We start from the raw sequence: 15,241 nt of genomic DNA on the forward strand, positions 1-15,241 counted from the left end.
TACAAATCAGTCTCCTAGTGGAAGAGAAATCATTGCTATGGAGTCTGGGTATATTCTTAGTGCATTTTGTTTTATTTACACACTTGCAGCAGTCCTAGATCAAAGGTCATCACAAGTGGCACGCAGGCAAACCCTCTTTCAGAAATCTCAGCCCCAGCAGCAATGACTGGTTATCAGAAAGCAACTGTGTACCAAAAAATGCTCTCTCTAGTGAGAGAGATGAAGGCTCAGATCAAATTCTCCTGGTGTTTGCCACAGCTTGTCCAAGAGCCTGCAATGCAAAACTAACAACACAACAGCATTTTTTCAAAGACTGAACAGTGCTCACCTATTCAGAAAAGAACTTGTAAAACTATGTGTATCATTGTCATCTGGTGACTCCCACCAGAACAATAATGATGCACATTAGAGCACACAATTTTCATCCCCTTGCTGTTTATTTTAAATGTCAACCTGGCAGCCCTTCAACAAATGGAATTCCCCCTCTAGTCTGTAAGGGTTCTACACGCGGCATGGCTGCAGAACAAGAACAGTCATTGTTAACCACATCTCCAAACTGACCTCTGGCTGAAGTTTACATATCAGAGTTAGCAATAATAGGGACTGGAAAAGAAAAATAGGGAGAAAAGGGAGAGCTTTCCAATCACAGCACAGTGAATAATCTCTATTATTTTAAGGATAAAGTTTCACAGCAGCATTACCAATCTTCTTTGGGCCCAATTCTGCCATCTTTAATCATGGTGAGTTGCACCTTACTTTGCACATAGTCCCGTTACTTTCAATAGGTCTGCTTTGTATAGTTAAATACCACTCAACCTGAATCAGGGTGGCAGATCTGGCCCTTTAAGGTTAAAGAAAATGAAAATAAAAGAGAAACCATCTTTGTTTGTTCTCCACTGTGTTCATGCATTAAAATGACTAGAACCCAATACTGCTCCTTTCCAGAGCACCAATTCACCAACTTCTGAAAAAAATGTCATGCAATGAATGACTTTAAGAAGGAATGAGAGTTTCTTCATAATGCAGTGCGAAGGGGAAATCCTGAATCATGTTTTGTTGTCATTCTTTGTATTTAGAGTTCCTGGATGTCTAAAGAAATGAGAAGGTCACTATTATTGAAGTTTCTGCAACAAAAGAGAATTTCTCAGACCATTTCTTAGAAAGTCCATATTGAGGGCTATTTTCTCAAGCCATTGCCTACTTTATTGATGTGTCCAGCCCCACTGAGTTCTGTGTGAGGAAAGTGAATTGGTCCTTTGTAACAATGATCTATATGGAGCAAAATGGACGATAGCTTTACAAACATTGGAAGTGCTTTATAAAAGTAGCCTAATGTAAATGATGACAAATCCACAGTGAACTACTTTGCCCACCCAATGTAAACATCTTAACATTTATTTATTTATTTTAGTGGGACTGCAGTTTAGAAAGCAATTTAAAAGGGGAGGTGCAAGTAGGCTTCAGAACATAGCACTTCACAGAGGGTCACTCAAGTACTTCTTCAAAGGCGGCTTTTAGGTAGTGCTCCCTAGGGAGCTGCTTCACCCGAGATAGACAGACATGAGAAAAGAAGGTTAAGGATTTTGAGAGGAAGGATTGCTTTAAATTTGTATGATATCAAAAAGGAACATTTTGCATTATGGTGCCAGAATCTCATCAGAAGCTCTGTGTTCTTGTTTTACAGAACACAACTCTCATGGAATTATTAATATTTTCCTGGTATCTATTCTATATGCAGTTAATGGGGAATTCCAGATTACATCAGCACGAGCAACCCAAAGCACAGAGAAGATTTTAAAGCAAGCATTATATTTTTGCGGTTTGCTTTCTGTTTGACAAAGAAATTTCTAAACAGAGATCCTCAGTTAGTGTAAATTGGCAACACAGTTCCATTGATTTCAGACAATTTGTTTGCTAAAGTGATTGGTGCTGAAATTGTTCACGATAGCAACATTTTAATGGTCATCATTAGGCTTCTGAATTAACATCACCTGGAAATGTGTATAATTCACATTTCAGAGCTACAGTTTCAGGCTGTGTGTGCCTACAGCAAGTGCACAGTACATAGGTTTATATCCCAAGGGTTTCTTAACAGCCATAAAGGTTAGAAATTTAATATTTTTCAGCAAATGAAAGCTTACATTCCACAGAAACAAATGGGAGCACCAGAGTACGACATACCACTGAGTAAAGGCTCATTCAACCACATACCAGCTCAGTCCAATCTGTAGTCAATTATCATAAAAAAGACAGGGTCAAATTCATAGATTCAAAGAGTTTAAGGCCAGAAGGGACCATTAGATCATCTAGTCAGACCTCCCGTATTTCATAGGCCATTACATTTCACCAGTTAGTCCTGTACTGAGCCCAATAACTTGTGTGTTCACTAAAGCATAACTTCCAGAAAGGCATCAGTCTTGATCGGAAGGCGTCAAGAGATGGAGAACCAATCACTTCCCTTGGTAGTTGGTCCCAAAGGTTAAAAGTATTGTCCCTAATTTCTAATTTGAATATCCAGCTTCAGCTTCCAGCCATTGGTTCTTGTTATGCCTTCCTCTGGTAGACTGAAGAGCCCTTTAATATCTGGTATTTTCTCCCTGTAAAGGTAGTTAGATACTAATCAAGTCAACTGTCAATCTTCTTTTTGGTAAACTAACCAGCTTGAGCTCTTTAAGTCTCTCACTGTAAGGCACATTGTCTAGTCCTCAAATCATTTCTGTGACTTTTTCCTGCACCTTCTCCAACTTTACAACATCAAATTAAAACTATGGACCCCAGAACGGAATAAAGTATTCCAGTATCCATCTCACCAATGCCCTACAGAGACAAAAATTACCTCAACTCCTACTCTCTACTCCCGTTTATACAGCCAAGGATTGCACTGGCCCCTTATGCCACAGCATTGCACTGTGTCCAGTCAGTTGTTCCCAGTTGTCCATGTACCACCTCACTGCAGTTAAAAATAGGATTGCGGACACACAACTGAGAGCAGAATTTGGCCCATTGAGAACAGAAGCTGAGTTGAGAACAGAAGCTGGCAGCACGCAGAAGGGAAGGCATGAGTGGGAGAGAATGCATGTGTGTGAGAGAGAGATAAGGTGGGTGAGGGAGGGAAGATATTAGACTAACTTCTGTTGGTGAGAGAGACGCTTTGGAGGCTTGCGTGTGTGATGTCAGTTCAGCAGGTGCTAAAAGCTGCAGGGAGGTTTGGCGGTAGAGAGCTTTGGGGGCAGATGAGGGGGTTATGGGGGGCACCATGGAAAGGGGGGGTTACATTTTTACCTTTAAAATGCAGGCAGTGGCCCTTCTAAACGGGCAGCCTCGCTCTACCTGTGTTTCTCCAGTTCTCCTCCTCGCCATGCCGAAGAAGCCTCTCGGGGGCTCCATTAGGCAGCAGCAGGCGGAGACGTTTTGCAGTTACCTGTCCTAGCCTGCCCCTCACCCCGGCTGGCAGCCCGCCCTACACATCTGGACAGCGCTGATAGCCCACCCAGCCGGGCGATGCGCGCACAGGCAGGCGGGGGGCGGGCCACGCGGGCTGGATCCCTTTGTGTGCGCGGGAGGCGCCCACTACACACAGCGCTGTCCTCAGCCCTGACCCTGCCCTTACCTAGCCCCCGCGCTAACCAGCCCGATCCAGGCTTTGTTCCCAGCGCGGGCTGAGATCTTGTCCTTAGTTAGCCCCACTCCGAGGCGCGCCCCCCATTACGGCCTCCAGATACTTTGCGCTCAGTTTGTTCCCCGCTCGCAGGAGGTGAACTGAGCTCCCACAATGCTGTCTGCTAAAAGGGAGGAGGAAGGGGGCTCCCCGGTCGGCTCCTTGCAAGCCCGCCCCTCATTCAGGGAGGGAGGGAGGAGCCATTGAGCCTACTGGGCTGCCGCTAACCGGACAGCAGGCGAGGTGTGCAGAGAGCCGGAAAACTACGCCCGTTTGCCCTGCACATAGCCGCTCCCCTCCCGCAGCAGCACCTGCAGCGTGTCCTCCGGAGATCGCCGGCTGGGGACGGCGCCTCTCTCCCTCGGGCCCCTGCACCGGTCTCAGCGCCCTTGGCACAAGCTTGGCCCATCTGCTGCTGCAGCCGCCCTTCCAGCCGGGCACAGGCAGGGTGAGTATGATGCACTGCCCTGCGGGCTGCTGCTCACCTTGCGCGCGCTCCGGGGCCAGGCGGGGCTGGCGCTAATGCGGAGCAGCAATGGCTGTGCGGGCTCCACGCGGCTCTCTCCCAGCTGGTGTGCCCGCGTGCGACCCCCGCGGGGGTGCTGGCCTGCCCGCCCTGCTGCAGCAGGCATGTGGTGGCCTCCCGCTGCGGAGGCTGCTTTAATTCCCTCTCACAAGGGTGGGGATCCATTTTACACGGCAGCGTGGCGCATGATGCAATATTTATACTATGGCGAGAGGAAGTAGCGCCGACGGACTTAACCCCCCCCTTCTCCCCAAAAACACTCTTACAACGAGCTTCTGGGGAGCAAGATCCCTGCTCACTCCCCCACATCCAGACAGATCTACCCTGAAACGGCTGCGTCCCTCCCTGGGAACCTTGCCTTACATGGTGCTTTTGGTTGTAATGAGTCACCATTTATCGCCCTCTCCTCATTCTTGCCGAGCTAATGCCACGCAGTGATGCTTGTCGCTGTCCCACCTCGCAGTGATGGGGGGAGGGAGAGGAAGAGCACAGGGCTGAATGAAAGTATTCTAGATAGAATCATAGGAATATCAGGGTTGGAAGGGACCTCGGAAGGTCTAACCCCCTGCTCAACGCAGGGCCGAGCCCCAGGTAGATTTTTACCCCCATTCCCTAAATGGCCCCTTCAAGGATTGAACTTGTAACCCTGGGTTTAGTAGGCCAATGCTCAAACCACTGAGCTATCCAGCTGCTTCTGGGAGGGTGATAGCCCTGCCTGGCCTGGCCTGTCTTTAGCAGAGGTAATGGTGATCCCACATTTATAGGCAACTAATCTCTCTTGATTAGAATAGAGAAAAACGTCCAATGAATCTGCTCAAACCCATGTGCAAAGTCTAATAATGACTACAGTGATAGCTGTGGCTGATGCTTTTTTTTTTTTTTTTTTTTTTCCATTTTGGGTAAGAGGTGAGGGGAAGCTGGAGTTGTAAATTTGATCAGGTTCCTTTGTGACTTTTTTCAATCAGTCACATTTTGTCGTTGTTAACCCCTGGTGCTAGCTGAGTGGTAGAGTAAAAGCTGTGAGTTACTGGAAAGGAGTGCCTGTGAGTACTTTCTAGTTGAATGCATGGAGAACTTTTTGCTTCTTTTTCTTTAGATAGCTAGTTCTCTTTAGTTGCCTAACATCATTCAAGCATGATTGCAATGCCATGTTTCTTTTCTCTATCTATCAATTGCAAGGGAAGTTTGGAATTCAGCTATTTGTTGCTTTAATATTTAAAAGAACACCATCAACTTAAAAATCACACTGTCTGACATTTTTTATCTGCTGTTGTCACAAGTAACACCTGAGATTACTATAACTGAACAAAGATTAGTGAAAATAAACTTTTTGTCTACTTAGCCAGATGCTGACACCATCACACATAAGAAGTGGATAACCTTTTGTTTGTTGGTTTGAGATCTGGGTAACTATTTTGCATACATATTCTAGTCAGCTGTGTATTTGATCAGTAATTTGAGAAAAACACTGCTGCTTTGTGCTGCTTCAGTGGGACAAAACAGACTGGCTTTTCTAGCCCCTCGAGGATTTCCTTGCTTTGGGGAATCAGGTGGCATATAGCCACGGTAGTGGCACCTAAGGCTTTGTCTACACGGGAAAATGAATGACAAAACTTTTGTCATTCAGGGGTGTGGAGAAAACAAACAAACAAAAAACCAAAAAACAAAACACACTCCCCTGAACAACAAAAGTTTTGCCAACAAAAAGCACTGGTGTGAACAGCGCTTTGCAACAAAGCTACCGCTGCTCATTGGGGGTGGAAGATTTTTGTCTGCGGGAGAGCTCTTTCCTGCTGACAAACAGCAGCTACAGTGCACATCTTTTAGTGGCACGGCTGTAGTGTCACTAAAAGGTGTGTAGTGTAGACAAAGCCTAAGTCCGTACCTTCCTTCCCCAGCATAGGGGACATGACTGGGATAAAGTCATGGGGTATGTCTGTACTACCCGCCAGATCGGAGGGTAGTGATCAATCCAGCGGGGGTCAATTTATTGCGTCTAGTCTAGACGCGATAAATCGACCCCCAAACGCTCTCCTGTTGACTCTTGTACTCCACTGGCGCGAGAGGTGCAGGCGGAGTCGATGGGGGAGCGTCAGCAGTCAACTCACCGCGGTGAGTAAATCTAAGTATGTTGACTTCAGCTACATTATTCACGTAGCTGAAGTTGCTTAACTTAGATCGATCTTCCCCCAAGTATAGACCAGGCCATGGAGTATATCTACACCCTGATGATTTCCACATACCAGAGTGGTCCTGTAGGAGGATCTGGGAGCTAGCCATCTTTGATTCTTCTCCTGGCTCCTCCTCCCCTCCTTCTTTTGCTCTGGGTACAGCTTGAATGGATTATAGCAGCTGGTCCTCTGTGTCCCAAGAAAAAGATATCAAAAGATCAATTGAAAACCTAGGCGTATTAATCATCTGTCTGAAATGTATGACAAATAGGGGCTCAGATACCAGGGTAGTGAGTGTCGGATAAATACACAGATATAGATAGAACTTGATGTTAATAAAATGAAGTGTGTTTGGCAATTAAATAGAAATTCCTTCAAAGAGACCTATGTCTATAAAATAGACTTGTGTAGTAGTGTGTATAACTTCTATTTATTTCACTCTGTTATAAAACATGAGAAATTGTGAGTAATATTGCCCCTATCTTGTTAATGTTTAACATAGTAGATTGTCTCCCAAGAGCTGGGGTAAAGCGGGAAATACAGGTATAATGCTCATTTTCAAATCTCATAAATATGGGATATAGGACAGGAAGTAACATTTTTGAGTCTGGGGAAGTTTTATTCCAAATGACACCTCCGCAATGTTACATTAACATTCTTACTAGGGTTGTCAAATGATTAAAAAATAATCACGCCATTAAACAATAATAGAATACCATTTATTTAAATAGCTTTGGATGTTTTCTGCATTTTCAAATATATTGATTTCATTTACAACACAATACAAAGTGTACAGAATGCAAATATTTGCACTGTAAAAAACAAGAAACAGTATATTTCAATTCACCTAATACAAGTACTGTAGTGCAATCTCTTCATAATGAGAGTTGAATTTACAAATGTAGAATTATGTACAAAAAAAACCTGCATTCAAAAATAAAACAATGGAAAATTTTAGAACCTACAAGTTGTACTTCAGCCAATCGCTCAGACAAACAAGTTTGGTTACAATTTGCAGGAGATAATGCTGCCCAGGTCTTGTTTACAATGTCACCGGAAAGTGAGAACAGGTGTTCGCATGGCACTGTTGTAGCCGGCATCGCAAGATATTTATGTGGGGGAGCATGCCTCCTCTCTCTGAGCATATTGTCTCCAGTGCAAGAAGCTTACACAGCTTCGACCTTCCTGGGTCTGACCTCGGAGCATTCAGCATCCCCTTCCACACCATGTGCTTTCTGCAGCGAGTCCACCCGGGTGGAGCTCCTGGGGAAGCCAGAGGGGTCCTACACCCCAACTCTGCAGTCAGACGTGACTCTCAACCATTGTAAAATGGAAGGTTTATTAGTCGACAGGAACATAGTGTAGAACAGAGCTTGTTAGCACAGAAATCAGTGACTTTCAGCCAAGTCCATCTTGGGAGTCCTGGGCCAGATGCCCTGGACTCCACCTCTTCCAGTCCCCCCACGCAGACAGCCCCCTGTTGCTCCTCCTCCTTCTCTTTGTCTCTGCTTCCTAGGCAAAAGAAGTCACCTGGTCGCATCCCCCTCCTGGGTCTCAGGTTACATAGGTGCAAACAGCTGGGCAGCCTCACCTGCCCTGAGGGCCTCAGCAAAAAATCACACACCCAATTCCCACCACTGAAGTATTGGTGCAGTACACAGGGAAACTAAGGTACACAGAGTATTGGTATAGGACAGCAAGACTCACATGTAACATAACAAGATGAATAAAACACTACTTTGCCACACTATCCTTAGAAATCTCACACTGATACCTTCTTTGCGTTCTGTCAAATCTGCTGTGAAAGTGTTCTTAAAATGAACATGTGCTGGGTCATCATCCGAGACTACTATAACATGAAATATATGGCAGAATGCAGGTAAAACAGAGCAGGAGACATACAATTGTCCCCATGGAGTTCAGTCACAAATTTAATTAATACATTATTTTTTAAATAGCATCATTAGCATGGAAGCATGTCCTCTGGAATGGTGGCCAAAGCATGAAGGGGCATATGAATGTTTAGCATATCTGGCACATAAATACCTTGCAACGCTCGCTACAAAAGTGCCATGTGAACGCCTGTTCTCACTTTCAGTTGACATTGTAAATAAGAAGCTGTTTTTGAGTGCAGTTATGTAACAAAAAAATCTACATTTGCAAGTTACACTTTCATGATAAAGAGATTGTATTACAATACTTGTATGAGGTGAATTGAAAAATACTATTTCTTTTGTTTATAATTTTTACAGTGCAAATATTTGTAATAAAATAATAATAATGTAAAGTGAGCACTGTACACTGTGTATTCTGTGTTGTAATAGAAATCAATATATTTGAAAATGTAGAAAAACATCCAAAATATTTAATAAATGTCAGTTGGTATTCTATTGTTTAACAGTGCGATTAATCATGATTAATTTTTTTAATCAAAGTTAATTTTTTTGAGTTTATCGCGTGAGTTAATTGTGATTAATTGACACCCCCTAATTCTTACCTAGGATTCCTTAGTTTGCTTGCCTCCACTCTAGTACAGTGAGACGTCCCAGAGTTTCAGAAATGTCACTTCTTGTCCTATTCTCAGCTTTCTGAGACCCGACAATGAATTTTGCACCTGTGTTTTCCTCTTTAATTTCAGCTGTTGAGCAGACAAGATCTACTGTGTGACTCCCTCAGCAACCAGATAGGTTCAATATTAAGAATGAGTTGAGTTTTTCACTTAAATATATATATTTTTAAAATATATGTGATTAAACCTACACAGCAAATCAGACTTTTTAATGTTAATCTCTACAAACTCAGTTCTAAATTTCTTGGATTTTGAGAGTTGTGCCTGTTTACCCCAGAGATGAATTTGATCTGTTCTATCTAGAACAAACCCAATGTAATTAATGATACTACTGTAATGGTAAGCCTTAAACCTACCAGAAAAGTATGAAATTCAGTCATAGCTGAAGCTGTTGGTAGAATGCTAGGGTCTATCATGCATATTGCTTACCACTGTGAATAGTCCCATTGACTATACCAGGGGTAGGCAACCTATGGCACGTGTGCCGAAGGCGGCACGCGAGCTGATTTTCAGTGGCACTCACACTGCCCAGGTCCTGGCCACCGGTCCAGGGGGCTCTGCATTTTAATTTAATTCTAAATGAAGCTTCTTAAACATTTTAAAAACCTTATTTACTTTACATACAACAATAGTTTAGTTATATTTTATAGACTTATAGAAAGAGACCTTCTAAAAACGTTAAAATGTATGACTGGCACGCAAAACCTTAAATTAGAGTGAATAAATGAAGACTCGGCACCCCACTTCTGAAAGGTTGCCGACCCCTGCACTATACTCAGTTGTCAGTATTGCATCTAGCAGTAAGTGTTCAGTGAGATTAATACTAGAGCTGGTTGGAAAAATTCCAATGAAACCTTTTTTCCAGTGAATTTGCTAATTCATTGAAATTTAAACGTTTTGTGGAAATGGTTTGATTTCAGTGAACCAGAACCCTGCCTCCCAGACAGATTTCAATCAAAAACCTGCCTAATTTCTAGTCATCTCGTCCACGAAGCTTCTCAGCTAGGAGCTGTGGAACTTGGGAGCCAGGACTTCCTGCTCCCAGCTCCTTCAGCCCATCTTGTGGGCTACCTTGTACCCAGAGCTTTCTTGGGTCCCTGGTAGCCTGGCAGGCTGGCTGCACTGGAGCTATGGAAGCCATGTCCGCCTCAGATTGACATCACCATGATTCTTTTCAGTTTCATGGCTGCTGTTCCCTGATGGGCAGCTATGAAACAGACAAGATTCATATCAGTTTCAGTCAGCAACAGCCCTGTCTTCCAGGATCCCAACTCTCTGCAGTTAGCATGGTGAGTGATCAGGGATCCCCGGGAGCAAATTTAGTTTTGGAACCACTGTGTTTCAGTGTTTCTGAAATGAAATATTGCAGAATTTCAGTTCTGTGAAAAAATTCCAGTTTTGGTTTTTCATCCTGAGTCAGTTTCTGGAAACTTGAAAATTTTCATGGAACTAAAATTTGGTTTGCTGACCAGCTCTGATTAACACTAGTGTCTTCAGGAATTGGTCATAGACTATTGATCCAGATTAAAACTTTTCATTGACTTCTGCATTGTGAAGGATTACTCAGTGAATTATTGCCACTTATCTAACATGTTCTTGAATATCTGCACTGCTGGTGCCTTGACTGCTTCATGGTAACCCATTCTGATGCTACTACTCTTACTGTTAAAAAGTAAGACTATATCTTACTATAAAAAAACTATATCTAACCCTTTTTTTTTTTTTTTTTTTTGGCCTTATCCTCTTCGTTCTGCCTTTTTCGGAGTTGGGAAATAAGTCTTTCATCACTTCTCCTGTTCTCATGATTGCAAACTGTGTTCTTCTCTTCCTCTTTCTAGGGTCTAGTGTCTAGACCCTAGAAAAAAAAAGAAGAGGCTATACAGAGTTAGAATTTCACTCTTGCCTAATGTCATTCTCCAGTCCTTGTGATTTATTTTCCTCTTTCTATTTGCTCTGAGTTGTCCATATACTTTCTAAACTGTAGGGACTAGAATTTTATTTGAATCCCTCGTTACTTGTTAGCCACTTTCAGGGCTTACAATTAATTATTGCCTTCTATTTTTACCTAGTTGATATTTATCCAATTATTTAAACAAGTTTACTATGTGGTAGTCTAGCAAGGTACAAACAGCATACAAATAGAGCACAGCCCTGTTTATTCAACTACTAATTAACCAAAATTCCATTTTATCCAAATTGTGGTTATAGTCCCCAGCACAGATCACTTATTCATTCCTTGAACGCTTTTCATCCATATGATTTTGATGTCCCCCAAACAAATAGGCTTACACTGTATGCTGTGGGCCAGGTTGTGCCCAGCCTTGTAGAGACTTGTCGTGATATGTTACAAAATGTTTTATTGTGGTTGTGAAGCAGTGAATTAGCAGACATGATGCTAACCATGCCTTTGGCAGTGCAAGGGCTGTGCAAAGCTAGTCTTCACAGCAGTGCTAGCTTCCCCAAAGGGGCAGGGAGTGGCAAGCTGAGGGTGAGGCAGTGATCCCATCCTCTTCCTCCTCATTGGCAGAAGAGCTGGCTCCATATATTGGGCATGTATGCTGCAACCTCTTAAAGGGGATACCAGCAGCACCCTGCACTCAAGTAGGTATTGTGCCTGTATTCTGCTCAGAGGGCTGAATTTCCACACTGCCACCTATCAAGGGCAATGTTTTAATTTCTCAATTTCTCCCTGTATCTACTAAATCAATGAGCATCTCCAAGGAGGCCATTATATTAGTTTGTTATTGCTTTTTTTTTAAATGAATCTTATTTTTTGGCTATTGGCTATGAACATGCCTCCTTTGTTATCTTTGTGTCACATATATATTAGGGCCAGGCATACACTATAAACATTGCTTGCATGGGTCTGTCGATGAGTGGTATGACGAGGTGTGATCCCTGACCAAAATAGCTGTGCCACCAAAAGCATCTAGTGTAGATGCAGTTATACTGGCAAAACTGCACTTTTAGAGATATAGCTTATTTGACTTGGGGTGGGGCAGGAACGAGCTATACCGGCAAAAGCACAGTTTTACCAGTATAACTGCGTCTACACTAGGAGTGCTATACTGGTGTAGCTATATTAGGAAAGCGCTCCTGGTGTAGACCTGGCCTAGGTAACATCACTCTTTTCTTGGGGATCTTGTAGCTAGTGGGCACAGCAAATTCAGTTCAGCCTCTTACCAGTGATTTATTTTAATTTACTTTATTTTTAATAGTAATGGAAAATGAAAGTGCAAAATCACCCCTCAAATTTAGAATCCTAAATTCTCACTCAGCTGATGTCTGGCTAAGGGGACACTTTTTGATCCCAAGGGCCTAATTCATCACTTCAGTTTGATATAACTCCTCCAATTTCAGTGAATTTAACCTGTTGTAAGAGTGGAGAAATGTAGCAGTGAATCAGGCTTGATATGCTCCTATAAATGGCTAAAGCAGTGATTGAATAACTGAGAGAAAGAATTAGAAGCAAGAGAATCAACTGTGAATTTGAAAATTGGGTTCATGAACTTGTCAGTTGTAGGACTGGATTTATATTATGGAAGTGAGTTTTATTTTACTTGTTAAGGGGTTCCAATTAGCAATGTTAATAGTATGCATCTTTAAAAATTATTTTAAGTACATGGGATTTGATGGCTTTAGTAACAGAATATAGAGTCTTCCATCTCTGCATTGCTTATTAAAATCTAACCCAGGTTCCCTACTCCTTGATGGCTATTTGATGGCATATGTAAAAGGGATTGAGACTGTGGATTGAGACTTCAGGAGGGAGTTTCAAAGCCTTGTGTAGGAAGCTAACCTGCTCCCATGAGTTTCTCCCTTGAGGGTGATACTTTGATAGTTCTTGAGGAATGTCCCTGTTGCGGGAGGTCATTCTTGTTGGGAGAAATGTGGTCTGTGGGATAGATTGGGCCTTGAAGATTAAGCCTGAGACTTTGAAATTGATCTGTCTGTGGGTAGCCATTGTAGTGAGTGGATCCTCAGAGTGATGTGCTCTCAGTGGCTTTATGGCTTAGATAATTTTCTAGAAAATCTATTTAAGATGGTGGTTGCTAGAGGTTTTCATAGCTCTCTCTGAGCCCTGGTATCGAAGGAACCTGGCTCTGCAGGCAGAGTAATACACCTGTGCCCCGATATAACGCGGCCCGATATAACATGAATTCAGATATAATGTGATAAAGCAGCGCTCCGGGGGGGAGGGGGAAAGGGGACTGTGCACTCCGGCGGATCAAAGCAAGTTTGATATAGCGCGGTTTCACCTATAACACAGTAAGATTTTTTGGCTCCCGAGGACAGCGTTATATCGGGGTAGAGGCGTACAAAAAAGATTAAGTCTTCTAGAAACTCTCTTAAAAACTCCTGAAATAGTTTTTCTTTAACATATGTATATATACAGACTGCACAATGCTGTGGTGTGGAAAAATCTTTACTGTTCTAGTAGAACCACTAACTGATGATAGTATCCTTTTATCCCTGCCTTTTCTTCCAAGGAAATAACAGAATACAGCAAAGGATTTCATTTTCATCCCATGGTCCAAACTTTTGGTGATAACAGTAATTAACATTTTTTCCAATAATTTATCTTGCTTTAAAATCTCCAGTGTTATTTTAAACCTCTCCTTCCTCCCCCCCCCGCCCCTCCCCAAGCCCTGGGATTAAAGTATAATATTCCCACCTGCTGTCATTTAAAGGCTCTAATAGTAATAGCACTTATTGTAAATCAAAGTCTGACAAACAGTGCCTTCAGTATCTGATTCTAAATAATTGCTCTGTAGGGATGAGAAGGGATGTCCAATGTGGTGGTTCTAGGAGGAAGGTATGTTGAAATATATGACTCAACAATATATCCAGATATTGGCTGAAATCTGCTGTTTTAAAATATGATAGGGTTACCATATTTGAACATTCAAAAAAGAGGACACTCCACGGGGGGTGTTGGCCACGCCCACAGTCCACCCCCACTCCTCCCACACTCTGTCCCCACTCTGCCCCAGGTCCCACCCCCTCCCCGCTTGGCCCCGCCACTGCACTCCTCCTCACCCCCTGGCCCGCTGCTGGCTTGCTGCATCCCTCCTTAGTCCCCCACCAACCGCTCGCCTCCTCCCACCTGCCACTCACCTCCTCACTTCCCTGCCAGAAACCCCCATGCCCACCCCGAGAACCCCCGCCTGCTGCTGGCTCACCACTTCTTGTCTCCTCACCCCCACCCGCCAGTGGCTCCCTCACCGCTTGCCTCTTCAACCCCTGCTGCCCACCACTGGCCTTTTCACTCCCCTTCACCCCCCCGCCTGACGCTGGCTCTCTGCCCAAACAAAAGACAGTTTATTTAAGAATGAGGATTTAACTAGAAACAAGAGTGATGGAAAAAAATGATTACAATATAAAACAAAATCATAAAACGCAAACCTGGGCCTACACTTTCTTGTCTCAAAGTAGGTTCCTCCTCTCCCCACAGAGTTCAGTCTGTTTGCAGAATTGGCTGGTTTCCCAAACACCAGGATCCAAACATTCTTGAAAGCAACCCTGTTTCACAAGGGGTTTCCTCAGTGAAAGGATACAGAGTGCTATTCCCTCCTCTGTGTTTTACTGAAAACAGCCTTTGTTTCTATTTCCACACAGGGCGAACTCCAGTCCTGTTGTAATGTTTCTTTTTACTTTTAAGGCGTTTCAGTGGTTTGCCATTGAATGGGACACCATCAGAGGGAAAGTCTTACTATTGTGCAAAGCTAAACAATTGAGCCTTGCATTGCATCACCAGTCAGGTTAGGCAGGGTGACAAATCCCCCTTGCCCCAAAGGGCCATTATCCCCTGGTGACTAATTTCTACCCCAAGTCTATAGAGCAGACTCTTAAGGTAAATACTTTATTCCTTCAATATTATCCATGCACATATCTCACAAAGATTCTCACTCTTGACAAGTTACCAGCCTTGTGTAGATCCCTTCCACGTTCCTCTTTGTGGGTAAGTGCCCTGTAAGACACGTGTGGGGTGCGGTGAGTTTGTCAGACCTGCGGTGACAGCTGTTTGTGAAGATCAGGGGGCCCTTTGCCAAGGGGTGCTGGTGTCACACTGAGATTGGGGTGGCTGACAGTATGGGGCAGGGCGCTGAGGCTGGTGAGGCAGGTAACACTCACTGGACTGGGGGGCAGGCGGTGCCGGGTTGGGATAGAGGCAGGTACCTGTCAGTCTCCAGCGCTCAGGCCGTGCCAGGGCCAGCAGCCTCTTCACCTTGGAGTCTTCCCCGCTTGCCCGGGGGCCGCTCCGCCTCTTGGGCTCCCCAGCCACTGTCACCGCAGCCGCCCGGGAGGACACGGCG

General features: G+C 43.8%; 1 protein-coding gene and 1 long non-coding RNA gene across 3 annotated transcripts in view; one reads left to right on the plus strand and one right to left on the minus strand.

Annotated features, from left to right (window-relative positions):
* Nucleotides 1–2,264: 2,264 nt before the first annotated feature.
* On the minus strand, nt 2,265–3,763 carry LOC128829902 (uncharacterized). Its single transcript, XR_008443506.1, has 2 exons — nt 3,283–3,763; nt 2,265–2,597 (listed from the first exon to the last, which is right to left on the minus strand). It is a non-coding gene; the product is annotated as an uncharacterized LOC128829902 (long non-coding RNA).
* A 122-nt stretch (nt 3,764–3,885) lies between these two features.
* Nucleotides 3,886–15,241, plus strand: part of SLC7A1 (solute carrier family 7 member 1) — a 70,003-nt gene continuing 58,647 nt past the window's right edge. For both annotated transcript variants that reach the window (XM_054015374.1, XM_054015373.1), the window contains exon 1: nt 3,886–4,106. The gene's annotated coding sequence lies outside the window, so the exon portion shown is untranslated. The remainder of the gene's footprint in view (nt 4,107–15,241) is intronic.

The sequence above is a fragment of the Malaclemys terrapin genome, chromosome 1 (genome assembly GCF_027887155.1).
Source record: "Malaclemys terrapin pileata isolate rMalTer1 chromosome 1, rMalTer1.hap1, whole genome shotgun sequence".
Classification (NCBI taxonomy): Eukaryota; Metazoa; Chordata; order Testudines; family Emydidae; genus Malaclemys; species Malaclemys terrapin.